This window comes from Bos mutus, chromosome 2, assembly GCF_027580195.1.
Source record: "Bos mutus isolate GX-2022 chromosome 2, NWIPB_WYAK_1.1, whole genome shotgun sequence".
NCBI lineage: Eukaryota > Metazoa > Chordata > Mammalia > Artiodactyla > Bovidae > Bos > Bos mutus.
Window position 1 is genome coordinate 28,225,379 of NC_091618.1, and position 18,872 is coordinate 28,244,250.

General features: G+C 44.4%; 1 long non-coding RNA gene across 1 annotated transcript; it reads right to left on the reverse strand.

The window, feature by feature from the left end:
• Positions 1 to 1,598: 1,598 nt before the first annotated feature.
• LOC138989938 (uncharacterized) lies at positions 1,599 to 17,736 on the reverse strand. The gene is made up of 3 exons (XR_011466140.1): positions 17,419 to 17,736; positions 6,697 to 6,799; positions 1,599 to 4,210 (listed from the first exon to the last, which is right to left on the reverse strand). It is a non-coding gene; the product is annotated as an uncharacterized lncRNA (long non-coding RNA).
• Positions 17,737 to 18,872: the final 1,136 nt, after the last annotated feature.

Here is an 18,872-nt window from a genome sequence, read left to right on the forward strand (position 1 = left end):
GAAGGGAAAGCAAAGGAAGAAGAGCTTGTCCCAGGCCAGTGGGAGCCTGTCAAGAGGACGGGGGCTAGGAGAAAAAATTGCATGACTGCCAGCAGAGCACGAACAGGAGAGACTCTGGAGCAACCAGGCACCATGGGCGTCAAGGAGAGAAGCTGAGGGAAGGGCCAAGCCCAGTGCCTGGCTTCTGACCATGCTCTGAGCAGTGTGTCCATGTGCCCACCCACTGCCTGCAGCAGAGGCACTGTTCAGATGCTAAACTTGGTCCAAAGCGAGGATCCCAGGTCTCAGATACCGGTGGGTGTGCTGCATACTTGTCAGGTACCCCCAGAGCCTGAGCAAGCACCAGCATCTGAGTTCAAGAAGGGGAGTCATGAACACGGTCCACAAAGCATGTGGTACATTGAATAATGGCCTCCCAAAGATGTCCTCCTCCTACTCCCCAGAACCTGTGAATATGCCACCCTTCTTGGCCAGGGGGGCTTCGCAGAAGTGATTAAAGTAATGCACATTGAAATGGAGAGATCTTCCTGGGTTATCTGGTGGAGCCAATGTCATCGCAGGTGTCCTTATAAGAATGAGACACAAGGGTCAGAGTCAGAGGAGATGTGACAACAGAAGTCAAGTGATATGGCCACAAGCCAAGGACTATGGGCAACTCTGGAAACCAGAAAAGGCAAGGAAGCAAGTTGTCCCAATGAAGCCCCATCAGTGTATCAATTTTAGCCCAGCAAAACTGACTTTGGACTTCTGACCTGCAGACCTGTAAGATAATAAATTTGTGTTAAGTCACTTTGTTTGTGGTTATGTTAGCAGCAATAGGGGGAAGTAAAAGTCTGAGAGAGGCAGCAAGTAAAGATCTTTAAACTCCACCTGCTGCTGCTCCTGGAGGTGGAGGGATGGGAGACACTTGATAATGTTACATAATGATGCACACATAGTGACAGGACAAAGACGTCCAGGAAGTACTTGGGATTGAAAAGGCATTGAGTGTTCATTATATATCAGATCTTGCATCATATGCCTGATGCATCCTACCTCATTTAGTTCTCAGAACATCTCTGTGATGCAGGAACAGTTGCTATCACCATTTTACAGATGTGGAAACTGAGGCTCAGGCAGGTGAGATTATGTACCCAAGCAAGGGAACTGGGATTTGAACCTGAGCAGCCTGACTCCAGAGCCTGAGTTCAGAGGCACTGTGTTATACTGTGTCATAAATATAAAAGGACGCAGACTCAACTGCCCCTCACCACACACACACAGGGGAGCGGGCAGCCCAGGGAGATTGGGAGCAGAGGACGTGACCTTGTGCAGAGACCTGCCCTCCTGAATGAGCTACCTTCAGAAGTTGATATGGCAACAAGTGGGCGCAAAAAGAACTGGCTTTCTAGAACCACAAGCCATGAACTTTGGCCAGCTGAGACGAGATTTTCTCTGGACTTTGAAGACTAACCCTAATGATCTAAATGCCCAAGGATATAAGGGATTGATTGACTAAATCATGGTTCATCAGTACAATAAAACGCTAGGCAGCTTTTTAAAACAATGATATAGATGATGCTAGATCTATATTTATTGACATGAAGAGACATTCCTAATACATCATTAGGTCTAAAAAGGAAGTCACGAAACAGTATACACAGCAAAAACCTACACACACACACACAGAGACAGATGTAGGGAGGGAGTCAGAGAGTCTAAAATGCACATACAAAAAGCATTAACAGTGATTATCTCTGAGGCATAAGATTACAGGTGATTTGCTTTTTTCTTCTGATTTGTTTGTGTTTTTTATACATTTTCCACAATAAAAAGAAATTGCCAGGATAATGTTTAAAGGAGGGCAAACTGAACTTTAGTCATGACAAGCAAGGACATGCAATGATTAAAGTGTTATGAAGTATCTTCTCCCTAGCAGACCAAGTACTAATAAATTTACATAAACCTAATCCTCACTACCATCCAGTGAGGTAAGAACTGCAGCCCCTATTGTTTAAGATTTTTTTCTTAATTGAGGCTCAGAGAGATTAAGTTATTTGCCCCCAAAGCCACCCCAACTGAAAGCATTAGTCTGGGATTTAATTCAGATCGGCCTAATTCCACGACATTCTCCAGGACATAACTCTGTGATATTTTAGCTCCAGTATCCCAGGCATTCCAGGGAAGCAGGGATGCCCAAGGAATCAACATGGACCAGAGGAAGATGATGGTAAAAAAAAAAATGAAGAAGATGGGAAGGACAAAACTGTATTATCCCTACTGCTCCAGGGTGAGGGGTCTCCCGTTCCCTGGAGCAGGATCTCAACCTCGGCACTGCTGATGTTTGTGTACTATAAATCTTTGTTGGAGGAGCAGGGAGTGATCTGTGCATTGCAGGATGGTGAAGAGGATCCCTTATGAAATGCAGTAACACATTATGCAGTCATAATGACAAAAATGTCCCCAGACTTGCCAAGCATCCTCAGATCACGCTTGGTTGAGAACCACTGCCCTAGAAAATTCCTATCACCACGATGACATGAAGGTGGTCCTGGAACATTGTTGGTTATTTACTGTACGTATTCACACTTCAGCCAACCATACGGTTCACTCCCCTCATCTGTTCTCCTCAACTAAGCTTTTAGTCCTTCTATATTCCAAGATAAAACGGTTCCTTAAGACATCATTAAAGACAAATGTCCTAACTGGTGAGCCCCAAGTGACATTTGTGGCTATTACCCTGATCTCCTGAAAGAACAGAAAGTTAAGTTGCGCCCCTTCAAGAAAGGGCCCATAATGGGCCATCTGCCACATTGGGGCGGGGAGGAGGGGTGCTCATCCACACCCTCACATTCCCTGAATTAAAGGTTAAGGGAAGCTGGTTTTTTCTTGCAAATACGAAGTCATGCAGTCATTACAAGCTTGCTTGGAGATAATCAGGGCTGACACTTGCTGTACATGCAGGGTTTATTGGAGACCACCCACAAAGTCGACTCAATGCAAAATGACACTGCTAAGTAATCTAATCCCAAAATGTAGATTTCATTCCAACAAATTGCACACAAGTGGTCTCCTGCTGGTTTAACTGTTGCCTGGAAAGGCAAGCCCAACTGCATCAGTGGCAAGTGTGTTAGCACAAAGCAACCAGACCATAAACAGAATGCAAATGCCATGTCTGGGACCATAAACTTTGAATGTCCCAGAGAGAGAGGAACTCCTTTAATGTTGAATTAAAATATGATTTTCTAATGGGGGTTAAATGGGGTTGAATATACCACCTTGGTCCAAACTCATTTTCAAAGACCACAAACAGAATAAAACAGTGAAGAAAATAGGTATTTTTCCTTTTGTATCAAAGACTCCTGCAAACTGGTTCCTGCAGGGCCATACATTCTAGGATGGACCAAAATTTGAAAGAACCAGCACCCAGACTTTATCCCCCCTCAGTAACTGTGTATCTACAGCTCCAAAACACATAGTCTCCAACCTCCAACAGAAAGAACACTTAGCCTACCTCACACCCCTTTGAAAATCAAATATATAATAAAGACTTGGTAAGAACTAAGATATATTTTAAGTCTCAGAGGGTAACATTTGACCATGAGTTCAGTGTGAGCCAACAATTTTCCAAGGTTACCCAAAAGGTACTCTCTTGTTGTTTAGTCACTAAATTGCGTTGAACTCTTTGGGACCCCGTGGACTATAGCCTGCCAAGCTCCTCTGTCCATGTGATTTCCCAAGCAAGAATACTGGAGTGGCTTGCCATTTCCTTCTCCAGGAAATCTTCCAGACCCAGGGATCAAACCCACATCTCCTGCCTCAGCAGGTGGATTCTTTACCACTGAGCCATCAGGGAAGCCTGGTACTGTCTTAGGGTGCATTAAGAGAGCTTACTGCTCAGGTAAAAGGAGATGACAGTCTTAGAGTCAGGTGATCTGACCACATGTGGAGAACAGGCTTTCTCAGATTGATATTTTGGCCCCTTGGCATTAACTCCTTAGGCAGTAGCGCACTTCAGTGTGGGATCGTCTTTGAGAAAAATCTGACCCAGGTGCTTGGTGAGGGAGGGGCCGCTGACTCGCATCCTCACCAACTCTTCTCTCTGAAGGCAGGAACCATGTCTCCTCTCTCTTCTGTCTCCTCAGTGGCACTGCAATCTGTACGAAGCTCCTTGAGGATACTCAACAAACGTCTGGTGGGTTTTCAGAGAATCCTGGCTGTGACTATGTCTCTACAGTAAGAAACCAAGTAGGAAAATAAAAATGTATGCCATTTAGATCAGTGATTTTTCAAACACTGGGTCACAACCCATTACTAGTTTGTTAAGTCAATTTAATAAGTCTGGAACCAGTAATATCTTTATATTAAAGAAAATAAAGACAAACATTCAGGGTGCATGTCCCCTGCTTTGTAAACTCCATTAGCAAACCCTGCAATCCACCTCTGGACTGTACCCCTCAGCTGAACGTGGCTCAAGGAAATCATACAACCAACACTCACAGTCTTCACATAATTCACTTTCATGACCTCTTTTGGGTCCTCCTGCTGCCTGGCCATCACATTTCTTTTCCTTGTCCATTCACTTGGCCACCCTTCTGGAGATGACATCCTCTCTCCTCAGCCTCAAGCACCTCCTCTCCCATCTCTGCTGTCACCTGCTAACCTTGCTCCCTACCTCACTGAGAAAGTCGAAGCTCTCAGAAAAGAACTGCCACAGTCACACACCTCCACTTCTACCCACCCACAGGCATCTGCTCCATGGACTATGCTTCCCACCCCTTTTCTATGGATGGACTTTGATCCTGCAGAAGACCAGCCTCTCCACCTGTACTATGGATTCCACTCAAGGATATGGCAATAACAGCCCTCCCCCTTCTCTCTCTCAAGTTAGCCAAAGTTTCCTTCTCTACTGGACTATTTCTGCTGGCATGCTATTTCTCCCATCTTAAAAAAACAAATAAATATTATAAAATTTAAAAATCTTTCTTCACTCTTATGTTCCCTCCAATTAACAAAACTCCTTGTAAGAGCTATCAGTATTCCTTTGCCAAATCCCTCCTTCTTTCTCCTGTCTACTCCTTCTAATCCAAGGATGACTCCATTGCTCCACAGAAAGTGCTCTTGTCAAAGTCACCAGGACATCCACGTGGCTGAATCAAATCCCTAGTGCTCAGTGCTTGTCCGACATAACATTGAACATGGCTGCTCCCTTCTTCCTCCTTAGAACACTTCGCTCAGTTGGTTTCCAGGGCATCACATCTGGCAGTTTTCCTCCTATCTCATCACCATTCCTTCTCATTTTCCTCCACCAGATCCTCTTGGTCTCCAAAATTTTCTCTTGATAAAAGGCCCAGGGCTCAACTCTTCTCCACATGCCCCACTACCCTGGTGATCTCATTCCATCCCAGTGGATCTCAATCCCCCACTGACAATTCCCCAGCTTTTTGTCCTCAGCTAGAACCTGTCTTGGACCTCCAGACTCATGGATCCAAATGCCTACCCATCCAGTCCATTTGGGTGTCTAATAGACACAACCAACACCGATATCCTGATGCACTCCCACCTCAAAATCGATTCTTCCATAAAGTCTTTCCCATCCCAGTAGCTGGGAAACAGTCCTTCTAGTTGTTCAGACCAGAAACCTCTGAGGCATCCTTGACTCCCTTTCTTTCACACTATAACTCTTGTTGTTGTTCTTGCTGTTGTTGTTGTTCAGTCGCTAAGTCGTGTCTGACTTTTTGCAACTCCATGGACTGCAGCATTCCAGCTTCCCTGTCTTTCACTATCTCCTGGAGCTTGCTCAGACTCGTGTCCATTGAGTTGGTAATGCCATCCAACCATCTCATCCTCTGTCGCCCTCTTCTCCTTTTTACCTTCAATCTTTCCCAGCATCAGAGTCTTTTCCACTGAATCAGCTTATAACATCAGGCAACCAAAGTATTGGAACTTCAGTATCAGTCCTCTCCAATGAATATTCAGGGTTGATTTCCTTTGGGATTGTCTAATTTGATCTCCAGGCCATCCAAGGGACTCTCAAGAGTCTTATCCAGCACCACAATTCAAAAATATCAATTCTTCGGTGCTCAGCCTTCTTTATGGTCCAACTCTTACATCTGTACACAACTACTGGAAAAACCATAACTCTACCTCCAACATATACTCAGAATCCAAAAGCTTCTCACTACTTGCAGCAAGACCTTCATCCTACAAACCACTATCATTTTGATCTTGGTTACTTTACTCTGCCCCCTTACTACCTAGCTCTAATGCAGCAGTCAGAATGAGTCTATTAAAACATACATCAGATCATGTGATTCCTCTGCTTAAACCACCCCCACGTACCCCCAGGAGCTCCCAGCTTACTCACTGCTGCATGAGGACACCACCTTAATGGGTTTCTTCCAAGTCTCATCAACTATGCCCCTTACTGCATGACAGCTACAGAGATGTCACTTGTTCAAGGCTCACTGAATAGATGTCATTGATATGGACAACCTCATTATTAGGAACTGCTACAACCAGCTAATCATTTCATTCATAAACAACCAACTAACCCTCATCCTGGAATCCTTTTGACTAATCCAAGTCAGGTGTGATCCCATGACCTCTAGGTGATTGGTGGGGTACCTGATTGGCCACCCCCAAAGCCATCCATCCCTCTGGCTTCAGAGCCCTGATGTTCCAGGGTATTCCCTCCCCTGACAAATCTCCAGTCACCCATCTCCATGCAGGTGCACAGATTTGAATCTGTATCTGCAGCAGCTCCTGCTGGTATCAGCACAGCTGTTTCTTTTTATGAGCCTCTTTTGTGCAGCAATATCTGAAAAAAAAGATGAGGAGCATATTGAATTTCAGGAGATGAACCAGCTGTCTCAAGACAAAGGAGGAAGAAAAGATGACGTGGTCAATGGGACACTTGTCATGAGACTGTTGCTCCAGAAATCTGGGTCCAAGCTGGGTGTTGCACATGGCTAATCTTGCCCCTAAAATATGGATTAAGGAGGTTCTGACCATCCAGAGGCATGCTTTGCAAATATCCCCCCAAGTGTGGCATGCAAATACAGCTCAGGAGCTCAGAGTCTGAACACTGTCACCATAGCCCACTCTGGTTTCAAATTCACTTTGTTCTCTTGTTGTGTTTTTTATTTTTTCCAGGTGCGGAGCTTGGTTATGAGATCACAACCTCCTCTTACTTAACAACATTATTGCCAACTATTTGAGGACCCAGTCAGCTAAATTGTCACTGGGGTTGACAGGAAATTTCTTGACCTTGTAATTGCAACTATGGAGCTGTTTGTTTTTTCTGAAGTCCCCAAAACATGTGGGACAGGTATAAAGTTTCCACATAAGCCAACTTCTTTGGTTCATTCTGAACTAAACAAACAGCTTTCCACAGCTGGACCAAAAATACCATTTCAGTCCCATCTTTCTGATCTGTCCCAAGCTTAGAGATTTCCAAGATGGAATTTTGCCATCATAACATGGTAAAATCTTAAACCAATACTTCTCAATGCCAGAAAAATAGCAACCTAGCCCAGAAAGAAATCAAAGCTGCATTTCTACTAAACAAGATTGTCAACATGGTAGAAAAGAGGAGATCATTTTGTTAATGATCAAATATACTGGTTTCACCCAATCAAATTTTTGAAGCAAATAACCTTTGGACACGACTGAAGCAACTTAGCAGCAGCAGCAGAGCCTTGAACTCAAAATGGGACAATACCTTCTTCTGCCCAAATTAACCAAACAGAATTTTCAATGAAACTCCCTAATTTAATTTTAGTAGCAACAAAAACTGAGTCCTGGCCAAACCACAGGGAAGGGAGTCAGGTGTCAGAATAAAGTAAGCTCCAAACACTCAACCTTAGTTCTTGTCCTAGTATCCCCTGTCATTCCTTAGTCCAGTTGCCCCAGTTGGTTAACAAGAACCAACCAAGAGACCAAGGTCTCTGAGGGCCAGCTAGTTCCACTCAAGTTTTCAATCCAAGATTGCACTTCTTACTTGGTCATCCATCTTAAAATGCAAGCCTTTTCTCTGCATGGAATAACCAGCCAATCAAAGGGAAGGAGGAACAGTCTCCACCTTTGCTGCTACTGCTGTTGCTAAGTCGCTTCAGTCGTGTCCAACTCTGTGCGACCCCATAGACGGCAGCCCACCAGACTTCTCCGCCCCTGGGATTCTCTAGGCAAGAACACTGGAGTGGGTTGCCATTTCCTTCTCCAATGCATGAAAGTGAAAAGTGAAAGTAGCCCAGCCCGACTCTTAGCAACCCCATGGACTGCAGCCCACCAGGCTCCTCTGTCCATGGATTTTCCAGGCAAGAGTACTGGAGTGGGGCGCCATTGCCTTCTCTGCCACCTTTGCTAAAACAGCTCAAATCAAAGGTCTCACTATTAAGTGGGATCCCAGCATCATCAAAGAGTAGAAGAAGAGAAGGCTACTAAGGCTTTTAGATTGGTAAATAAAATATGGAGTGAAATCTTACATATGTATAAATGTACCTATTTACAAAATATAAATAGACCCACAGACTTAGAAAATAAACTTACAGTTACCAAAGGGGGAAAGTGTGGTGGAGGCATAAATTTGGAGGCTGGGATTAACATATACACACTATATAAAATAGATAACCACCAAGGACCTACTGTATAGTATAGGGAACTCTACTCAATATTCTGTAATAACTCAACATTCTATAATAACGAGGGAAAATAATCTAGAAAAGAATATATATTGATATAGTCAGTTACCTACATATAACCAAATCACTGGGTTATTACACGTGAAACTAACACAACATTGTAAATCAACTATACTTAAGTTTAAATATATATATTTACATATTTATGGTGAATATCCCATTAAAAAGAGGCCCCACTCTTCATATTTGAATGCCATATATATGCACTTTGTACCTAGCAATTATTCATGTTTAAAGCCATAACAATAAGTCTTTGGACTTCCCTGGTGGCTCAGCAGTAAAGAATCCACCTGCCAGTGCAGGAGATAATGATTTTGATCCCTTGGTCAGGAAGATCCTCTAGAGAAGGAAATGGCAAGCTTCTCCAGAATTCTTGCCTGGAAAATCCCATGGACAGAGGAGCCTGGTGGGCTATAGTCCACGGGGTCAAAAAGACTCAGACAGGACTTAGGACCTAAACACAAACAACAACAATAAGACTTTGCATTTTTATAGGGCTTTATAAATTTATAGTATACTTTCACACATGTTCCTGGAAAAGGGAACGGTTACCTACTCCAGTGTTCTAGCCTGAAGAATTCCATGGACTGTATAGTCCATCAGGTCACAAAGAGTCAGACACGACTGAGAGACTTTGACTTTCACTTCACACATGTTAATGTTTTTAAAATCTTATTAGATGACAAGGCAAACATTATTATCCACCCTTCATTACAGATTTAAAAAGAAGAAACTAAAGCTCAAATTTAAAGCCATGAAATTAAAAGATGCTTACTCCTTGGAAGGAAAGTTATGACCAACCTAGACAGCATATTGAAAAGCAGAGGCATTACTTTGCCAACAAGGTCCATCTAGTCAAGGCTATGGTTTTTCCATTAGTCATGTATGCATGTGAGAGTTGAACTATAAAGAAAGCTGAGTGCAGAAGAATTGATGATTTTGAACTGTGGTGTTGGAGAAGACTTTTGAGAGCCCCTTGGACTGCAAGGAGACCCAACCAGTCTATCCTAAAGGAGATCAGTCCTGAGTGTTCATTGGAAGGACTGATGCTAAAGCTGAAACTCCAATACTTTGGCCACCTGATGCGAAGAGCTGACTCATTTGAAAAGACCCTGATGCTGGGAAACATTGAGGGAAGGAGAAGGGGATGACAGAGGATGAGATGTTTGGATGGCATCACTGACTCAATGGACATGAGTTTCGGTAAACTCTGGGAGTTGGTGATGGACAAGGAGGCCTGGTGTGCTGCGGTTCATGGGGTCACAAAGAGTTGGACACGACTGAGCAACTGAACTGAACTGAAAGCTCAAAGAGATCAAGTAATTTGCCAAAAGTCACTCTATGAAGCAATTAGAGAAACCCCAGGTCCAATTCCAGGTGCCTATCTCTGCATGCTACTTCCTAAATGAGTGGACTTAGACACTTGTTCCTGGAGAAATACCAAAACATTCAAAGTTGCAACTCTGATCAATTTCATTTGTGCAGGTGGAAGGAGAATAAATACTGACTTTTCCCTTTCTGTCCCCAACCCCACCTCCATCTGACCCCCATCAAGTACAACTGTGCCTATATGACTACAACCAAAAGCATAAAACAGTCCACTGCACTGGTCCTTCTCATCAAGAACTAAATAATTCTTGCTGTTTCTCCTCCTCACCCTACTGTCACGTTACATTCTAGACTAGAAGCCCATGGAGAAGAGGGACTGGGTCATTCTTGCTTTGGGATGGTCTTCCTGCTGCTGCTGCTGCTAAGTCACTTCAGTCGTGTCCGACTCTGTGACCACATAGACAGCAGCCCACCAGGCTCCTCTGTCCCTGGAGTGGGTTGCCATTTCATTCTCCAATGCATGAAAGTGAAAAATGAAAGTGAAGTTGCTCAGTTGTGTCCAACTCTCAGTGACCCCATGGACTGCAGCCCACCAGGCTCCTCCATCCATGGGATTTTCCAGGCGAGAGTACTGGAGTGGGTTGCCATTGCCTTCTCTGATGGTCTTCCTAGTAGACTTCATTTCACTTACCAACTGTTTACTAACCATCCACTCCTTATCAATCTGGAAATGTGAGAGTTTATCCTAGGGTAGAGCAAGGAACATGTTCCTTGCAGCACTATTTACAATAGCCCAGGACATGGAAAAGTCCTAGATGTCCATCAACAGATGAATGGATAAAGAAGTTGTGGTATATATAAATACAATGGAATATTACTCAGCCATAAAAAGGAATGAATCTGAGTCATGACGTGAGGTGGATGAGCAATGAGAATGACATGGATCACCTTGCTTCCTTACTAATCGCCATCTACTATAGACTCCAAGGTTCTAACTCTCCTTTGAGAAAACATAATAAACAGAATTCATGACCACAAGGACAAAGAGAGCAGTCTATAGCTAAAGACAGCCTCTAAGTTTTGAAATTATCTATTATTTTCTATCTGGAAGATTTATACATGCTATACTCTTTGCTACTGAATATAGTGATGAGTAAAAAAAAAACAAGTTTTAGACCATACTCCAGGGGGTAAATTGAAGGAGGCTGCTCGTCTTTAAGGCAGTTCCACGACTTGGACCAGCAGCATAGCACCTATTCAGAACACTGAAAGAGTGTGGGTGGACAGGGCACAAAGGTATAAGCTGAAAGCCAGGGCAAGATGAAATAAGAAATGTTTGGAGAGTCCATCAGTCAAAGGAGGAATTGAACACATGTGGCACCAGCCAGGCTCTTCTTTGATCTGTCCACAGCAGACATCATCAATGGACACAGCACCCTTGCACCCAGCCAGGGATTCTGACCATCCTAGATACCACACTTCAAGTGGCTACCAACATTCATTAAGAATCAGCAAGCAACATGTCACCTGCTCCTCCATGGTCCAGTGGTTAAGAATCCACCTTCCAGTGCAGGGATGCAGGGGACTAAGATCCCACATACTGCAGGCCAACTAAGCCCCAGTGCTACGACTACTGAGCCTGCCCAGCACAACTAGAGAAGCCCACGCACTGCAGTGAAGACCCCCCATGATGCAACTAAGACTCGATGCAGCCAAAAATCAAATCAATAGTTACATAATTTTCTTTTAATTTTTTTAATGTCACCTATTTAATTTGCATTTATAACCATTTCCTCTTGCTGGAAATCACATTTCGTGTATTAGGATTAAATCATGGTGCTTCCTCATACTTCTCTGATTCCAAGATTCATGATATTAGATTAGCAACCCAGTTCTGACTTTCTGGATTCCTGACCTCAATTCTTCATTGCTATCTACTCTTCCCAGTCCCCACGACCTACCCTCAGACCCTGAACTCTGACCAGGTATTCTAACCAGGGCCTGGTGACATGCCCCAACTCCTGATTCCTGTTCTGTCTGGCAGCCTTTTGCCATTCCTCCACGGACTCAAATTTACCCATCTACTCACAGGGGCTCAGTACAAAGTACCTTGTCCAGGTCAAGATTCCCTTCCACGATTGCACAACAACAGCACAAAAATCCCTGGGGAACTAAGACAAGGATGGCAGAGTGGGAAAATTCCAGACTAGTAAATGAGAAAGGGAGAAGCTAGCCCATGGGTTCACAAAATCTCCCTCAGCAATGGAGTTTATCTGCAGCTTAGGCCCCATTTTTATCCCTTCAGAGAGAGTGAGCGATTCCAGACCTGGCTTGACTTTTTCTGGTTTATGGTGAAGTTTCTGCCTTCGAGGTAAGGAGCAGATGTTTCCTAAGCTCCTAGGGATTTATCGGCCTTGTTCACACCTTCAACAGACAGTTCATTGTAGGTTTAATTTATACTGTTCTGTTTCACTGGTGGGACAATAATTCTGGCTCCATCTTAAGTCACAAAATGGCGGTGTAAAAGAAAGCCAGGCAGCACTTCTCCAGGCTTGCATCTCTGCCTCGGCTCTTCTGTACATGTGACTCCCTTCCACTACAGTTCATATATTCTCTGAATCCATACAATAAAGTTTATCTCAGCTTTGCAATTTGTTGCCAAGCAAGGCTCAGTGGCACCGCAGGAAGATCATCAACTGGGAAGCCGGGGGTCTGGGTTCAAACCCTAGTTGTGCCAGTAAATTGCTTCCCTTCTCTGGGCCTCAGTTTATTCATCTGTGACCTGAGGAGATTGAGCTTAATGATTTATATAGAAGGTCCCTCCCAGCTGTGACATTCTATTAAACTGGAAGGTTTTGGTGAAGAGAGGCGCTTGACATCTACTCCAGCTGTACCCTCCCAATTTCCCACAATGCCCCTCTGCTCCTCCCCCTCCACTGAGGCTTAACCCACGGAGGGAGAATCATTCCCAGCTGCTGGCAGACTAATCCAGCTGCCATGTGAGGAGTTTTGTTACGCCTATTTCACAGTGGGTCATGTCTAGTCAGCATGTATTTCCTAAGTGCCTCTGACAAGCCCAGAAAGAGGGTGGAGCCCTCTGGGGCCTCAGTGACTTCATCTGTGAAATGAAAGGCTTACAACGGTCACTGGGCTTCAGGGTGCCTCCCAGCTCTGAAGTCCTGGGATTCAAGATTCCACTGAGAGAAGGGGAAGCCCCACCCTGAGGTGGCCAACTGCCAGCCCCACCCCTGACATGGCCCAGGTCCAGCTCCATTCAAGCCTGTGCACCTGGGGCCACACGTGGGCAGAGTAACCCAAAATCCAGCTATAAGCCATTGGGAGGTGTGTGTGTGTGTGTGACAAATACAGTCATACCTCTAACACTTCACCACAGCTGAGTCTCAGCCCTGCCTCCTGCCCATTGCCCAGTCCCTAGACCACACTCTTCAGTGAGTGGGGGAGAAGCAGATGCATGTCTAGATGGTGTGATCTGAAGAAAGTCCCCACACACCCCACAAAACATCTCTCTCACAGACCTGCCTGAAATCCTCATCACAGGCACTCGGTTTCTTTGCATTCAAGCATCTTGCTTCCAGAAGTTTCCTGTTAAAGGCAAACGTGCACAAAAGTGCAACATGTACTCAGCCTTTGAGTTTCTTTTCCCCAGTGCAACCGTCTCCTCACTAACCTTCACCAGTTCCCGTCACCACTCCCCAGACCCCCCAAAACATCTGACAAACAGAAAAACTTCCCCCACCAGGACAGAGGCATGAAACCCAAATTTATGAAGAAAAAGCTAAATAGGGATGAGTAAACAGACATTCTGCCTGACTTCATCTGATTTATTTTACACTCTTTACAACTAGTGACAAAAAAAAAAAAAAAGCCCTGGAGAAGGAATTAGTTGGAAGAGAAGAGAAGGGTAAGGGATCACTTAAGAGCGATTTTCAAACCCACTGCGTTATTAGGGTTTTTATGAAATAAAAGTTCTCACTTAGAAGCGTCATAAAGCCGCATCACTGTTTGTTTGACTTGGCTCCGTGTACCTCTCCTTAGATTACTGCACATGTTTATTATTTAAATTTGAAAGAAAAAAATTAATTTTGAGTGGATAAGTTTTGAGGGATAAGTGTAGATACACAGATGGAAACCACAGATATAAAGAATTAGGATTCACTCTCTACCCTCCCCACAGAGGCCAGAAGAGAAAATGGCTTCATCCTGGATTGAGCAGGCTCTAGCCTGTGGAAGACTTGCCTAAAGAGAGAGTTTTTAAGTCTGAGAGAGAGAATTAACGGAAATTGTGCGGACATTTCTTTTCCCTTTAAATATTCTTGAAAGAGAATCTGTTCCCATTTGTTATGGACTGAATCATGTCCCCCCCAAAAATTCATAGGTTGAGGCCCTAATCCTCGATGTGATTGTACTTGGAGATGGGAGGTAACTAAGGTTAAATGAGGCTGTAAGGGTGGGGCCCTAATCTTATGATGTCCTTGTAAGAGGAAGAAACACCAAAGAGTTCTCTTTCCAAGTATGCACAGAAAAGAGACCATGTTGCAGACACCATGAGAAGGCTGCCATCTACAAGCTAGGAGGAAAAGTCTCACTACAAACCAAATTTTTCAGAACCTTGATCAGACTTCTAGACTCCCAGGACTGTGAGAAAATATGTGTTAATTGTTTAAGCCCCCCGGTCTGTGGTCCCTGGTTATGGCAGACCGGGTGACTAATATGTTTCTGTCTAAGGAAAGGGGACAAACTGGGTCAGTCCATAAATGGGGATGAACTCCTTTTCTAGACACTGGGTTTCGGAAAGTAAATACGATAGTGTTCCCAGCAGTGTCCTCACAATACCTCGAGCCAGTTGGTTCTAGAATCCACATCCTTTTTCCTAACACACTGCCTCCAGACCTACATAGCTGTGCCTTCCTCAGAGTGGGGAGAAGCAGGGCTCATCATCTGGGTGAGGAAGGCAGGGGGTGAATGATTCTCCTTTCCCTCCCAAGTGTTGCCTCAGCAGGTGCAGTGCCATCGAGTCCAGATTTGCCTGTCAGGAAAGAAGAGGGTGATGCTGTGGAGAGAGAGGAAACAGTCATCGTCCTTCCCAAACCCAAGGAGGCCGGGCAGCCCAGATGGGCCTGCAGACCTGGAGGAGCTTCTCAAGCCAAAAAGGACCAGTAAAGAGTCTGATGCCTTGGGGGAGGGACAGTGTCAGCACAGTGACCCTCAGGAAGCCACAGGGAGCAGAAAGAGGAAAATGGGGGATTTTCAAAGGAAATTTGCACTCAGTTCAATTGCTCAGTCGTGTCCGACTCTTTGCGATCCCATGAGTGGCAGCACACCAGGCCTCCCTGTCCATCACCAACAGTGTGGGCTTAAAGAAAGGAATCAGACTGTGCCTGAAAGCTGGGACAACTTGCCTGTCTTTTGAGCAAACTCTGGCTAAAATTAAGACCAGAAATCTGTACTTGATTAAAAATAAAACCTTTTGTTTCAAAGTTTTTGAAGGAGGAGAAGAAGGAAATCAGGCTATTTTTCTCTTTTTACCCAGTAAATATTTGCTTCAAAAAATTCCAAAATGTATCATTGCCAAAATAAGGTGATGTGTACCAAGAAAGACTAAAGTACATTGGTACTAAGAGGGCCTTAGCAGCTGGAGTGCTGGTGAGGCGGCAGAATAAAGGGCTTCATTTGTGGTGTTTGCCAGTTTCTGTGTTGTAAATATTCTCACCAAGGCTGATTTCAAGCTACCAATGGTTTAAAAATCAGCTTGCAAAATTCCTGCCTGTTTATCCACAGTCTCTGACCAGCCAGCACCATCTGGCTCAGGTAGATTTCTACTAGAAGGTATGCCAAGCAGGAAGGTAGCAGGCAGCCAGGCACAGAATCAGCTGGGAAGGTCAGAGGTCCTATGAACAGAGAGAGGAGGACCCCAAAGGATGATGTCAAGAACACGGGGAGATTCTTCTCTCTGGGATGTGTCATCTCACAGGCATTAATGGAGATCCACTGTTATGGCCATCCTCTCCTCAGAAGGGGCCAGTGCACTTTCTCATCCCCTGGACACTGCAAGCATACTACCCGGGGTCCAAGGGAAGAGCAGCAGCCACAGATAATCCCCCAAACCCATCACATTTTGAAACTTCCAAATGCCAACAAGAACTTTTACTGGCATTTACAGAAAGAAAGAAAATAAATGTAAGGAGGGAAGGAATTCAATTTAGAAAAGATTTTTCACTAACCATTGTGAAACCAATAAACCCAGATTTCCCAAGGACCCCAAGAAAATGCCTTTGTACAGTCACTCAGTTGTATCCACCTGTTTGCAACCCCGTAGACTGCATCACACCAGGCTTCCCTGTCCTTCACCACCTTACAGAGTTTGCTCAAACTCATATATTGAGTCAGTGATGCCATCCAACCGTCTCATCCTCTGTTGCCCCCTTCTCCTCCTGCCTTCAATCTTTCCCAGCATCAGGGTCTTTTCCAATGAGTCAGTTCTTCCCATCAGGTGGCCAAAGTATTGGAGCTTCAGCTTCAGCATCAGTCCTTCCAATGAATATTCAGTACTAATTTTCTTTAGGATTGACTGGTTGGATCTCCTTGCAGTCCAAGGGATTCTCAAGAGTCTTCTCCAACACCACTGTTCAAAAGCATCAGTTCTTCAGCACTCAGTCTTCTTTATGGTCCAACTCTCACATCCATACATGACTACTGGAAAAACCATAGCTTTGACTATATGGACCTTTGTTGGCAAAGTAATGTCTCTGCTTTTTAATACACTGTCTAGGATTGTCATAGCTTTGTTTCCAAGGAGCAAGCATCTTTTAATTTCATGGCTTCAGTCACCATCTGCAGTGATTTTGGAGCCCCCCAAAAATAAAATCTGTCACTGTTTCCATTGTTTCCCCATCTATTTGCCATGAAGTGATGGGACTAGATGCCATGATCTTAGTTTTTTGAATGTTGAATTTTAAGCCAGCTTTTTCACTCTCTTCTTTCACCTTCATTAACAGACTCTAGTTCCTCTTCACTTTCTGCCATAAGGGTGGTGTCATCTGCATACAGCCTTGTCTAACTCAATGAAACTATGAGCCATGCCATGTAGGGCCACCCAAGATGGATGGGTCATGATGGAGAGTTCTGACAAAACGTGGTCCACTGGATAAGGAAATGGCAAACCACTTCAGCATTCTTGCCTTGAGAATCCCATGAATAGTATGAAAAGGCAAAAAGAAAATGCCTATTTCCCCCATAAAGCGAGGAAGAGAAAAGGAATTCCTGACATCCACTTTGGATTTGGCCAGACATGTGCTGAGTGTGTCTGCACCCCGCTCCCTTGTCCTCTCTCCCCACCCCCAGCACAAGGCAACAGGACAAAAGAATTCCAATCCCATCACTTTCTTACCCTTGACCTTCTGTAGATGAGTCCTACCAACCGACGCATACGCTGGACACTCACGAAGAATCCACTTAGAATTTCATTCTGTTATACAGTGTTAGTCTTCAAATGAACTACAGACATATGCTTTTGTTTCCAAAACAAAACAAAAAGCAGAAGCCAGGACTGGGATTCATTTCTCTCCAATTTACCTTCCAGTACCTGGCACTGGGCTCCATGCTTGGTCAATATTCAATACATCATCATCCTATTTAATTCTCCCTTTTTCCCCTGAAAGCGCTCACCAGGCGATTCTCTCTAAGGGTTTATGCCAGTCACCTCCAGGGGGTTGTGACAACTACTCTTTGATCCATGAATCAGAATTTGAACTGGCACTAGTAAGCACTGAATAATACTTAATGTTGTGGATTAACTAAAGAATAGAATTACTATATATAGCCAAAAGGTTCTTATCGTATGTATGCAAGTTATCTACTCAAGAGAAGTGAAAGTGAAATGTTAGTCACTCAGTGGTGACTCAGTCCAACTCATTTCTACCCCCATGGAATGTAGCCTGTCAGGCTCCTCTGTCCATGGGATTCTCCAGGCAAGAATACTGGAGTGGGTTGCCATCTTCCTGACCCAGGGAGTGAACCCATGTCTCTTACATCTCCTGCATTGGCAGAGAGGTTCTTTACCACTAGCGCAACCTGGGAAGCTCACTGGAGTGGGTAACCATTCCTTCTCCAGGGGATCTTCCAGACCCAGATTGCAGGCAGATTCTTTACTATCTGATCCATCGGGGAAGCCCCATTTAAGAGAACAGGTAGATAATATAGTTAAACAGTGCATATATAAGAAGATACAGATGGTATGAATGATGCATATATTTCCACCAGCCCTCTGGCTGTGCTTCCAGCTGAAAACTCCTGAATTTCCTTGGACTAAGAAAACACAGCTAAAAAGCCATTTGTTGGGAACGATAAAGGAGAAAGGGTGACCTCTGCTGGTGGAATGAGCCTTTTTAAATCTGCTTCTTTCCCCCAACTTTGCAAAGAAAAGAAGTGAGCAAAGAGCTGGGAGAAGGTAAGGGTGTGACCACGTCCTCTCTGAACAAATGATCATTTTTTCCACTCTAGTCATTCTTACAATCTCTTCAGAAAAAGATCGTGGTTTGTGTGGTTCAAGAAGTCTAACAGGACTTCCCTGATGGCTCAGTGGTAAAGAATCCACCTGCCAATGCGGGAGACATGGGTTTGATCCCTGGTTCAGGAAGACCTCACATGCCGCAGAGCAACAGGGCCCATGTGCCACAACTATTGAGCCTGGGCTCTAGAGTCTGTGCTCCGCAAAAAGAGAAGTCATCATACCACAACGAAGAGTACCCCCCGTTCACCGCAACTAGAGAAAAGCCCACACAGCAACAAAGACCCAGCACAGCCAAAAATAAATAATTTTTAAAAAAGAAGAAGAATCTGTAA